The sequence below is a fragment of the Phocoena sinus genome, chromosome 13, assembly GCF_008692025.1.
Source record: "Phocoena sinus isolate mPhoSin1 chromosome 13, mPhoSin1.pri, whole genome shotgun sequence".
In the NCBI taxonomy this organism is placed as follows: Eukaryota; Metazoa; Chordata; class Mammalia; order Artiodactyla; family Phocoenidae; genus Phocoena; species Phocoena sinus.
The window spans coordinates 60,605,761-60,607,220 of NC_045775.1; positions in this window are offsets into that span (position 1 = coordinate 60,605,761).

Sequence of the window (1,460 nt, forward strand, 5' to 3'; positions counted from 1 at the left end):
CTGGACACCCACTAAGGCACTGACTCACACGCTCACTCATTTACCACTCCTCCGGCTCAGGGAGTCATGGAGGCTGCACCAGCAACGCACTTTGCCACCCCACTGCCACTGGCACCCGGCGCAGCCATGGGCCCTGCCCCCAGACACTCTCGATCGGACACACCGAAGCACCCCCGCTCGCTAGCATGCGGCACAGAAAAAGGAAGACAAGTCTGAAGTTATAGCGTTTTAGGGAAGGGGGTCACGGGCCCTCCCGCGCGCACACACAGGTTTGCACACACGTCTTCGCTGAGGCCTCTCAATCTTTCTTCCAAGCCCCTTTCTGAGTCAAAGGAAGGGAAATCCGGGCCTGGCCTCTCCAGGCGCTGTCCAAGGAGAAGCTCGACTCAGGAGAACACTAGGATCCTCATAAAGTGCTTGGGACTCGGAGGGCCCAGGGACCCCACTGCTCAGCTTCAAAACCCAGCTCGGCTTCCAGCCGCGCTCACCTCCGCCCTTCCCCTCTCCCCAGCCCGGCGAAGCGGAACTGGAACCCGGGAAAACCTCTTCGGGGCCGGGAGTGGGGTGGGGGAGACAGGGAAATTTTCACCTTCTATCTCAGTCTGAGATACCCCGTGTGAAGGCCTCAGAGCCGCAGGGGACCTGGGCGTTTGCAGCCTACCACAGTCTCGGCCTCACTCGACCCTCTCGGCTCCCGGACCCGGCTATCCGTCTGCAAATCTGTCTTCTCACCCCGGCGAGTGCGGGTCATTCCCTCAGTACCCTTGCTTCACTGTCTCGGGCTCTTTTTACCACAGTCTTGGCCTTGCCCTGCAAGGAGCGCCGGGAAGGGCCTGCGATCTGTGCTCCTGAGTGTGGGCAGAGGTATGAGTCTGGAGGCAAGGGCGGCCACTGAACCCCAGGCCTGAGCCCCAGCCCCCCACCCCGCCAAGCGCCCGAGCAAGGCCAACTTCCTGTTTTCTGCTCGGTCTCGTAGGTGTCGCCTTCCTGGAACACTTGGGTTATTGATCCCGCTGAAAGAGCCGGCGTGCGGAGACAGCGCTTCCCTGGGGATGAAGGGAGTGGGGAGGGGAGTAGGCTGGTGGTTGGGGGAGGGAATTGATAAAATTTAGGAGAGGATGTAGGGCCTCCCTGGCCTCCCTCTGCCGGGCTAAGTGTGGGGCTAGACAAGGGTGGGGAGCAGGGCCAACGAACCCCCATCCCTTGGCGCAGCTCCCTCGCGCACCGCTGGGAGTCGGAGAACCCTGACTCGAGACCAATCAGCAGGGAGGGGTGGAGCGGCCGGGCGGGGGCGGGGCCGGAGGAAGTGGAGGCGGGCGGGGGGCGCGGGCGGGGGGCGCGGGGGGCGCGGGGGGCGCGGGGGGGGGCGGGGGGGGGCGGGGGGCGCGAGGGGCGGGGAGGAGCAGGCTTGGCCGGCCCAGGCTGGCCAGGCGGTGGCTAAGGCGAAGGTGGCGGCCGGC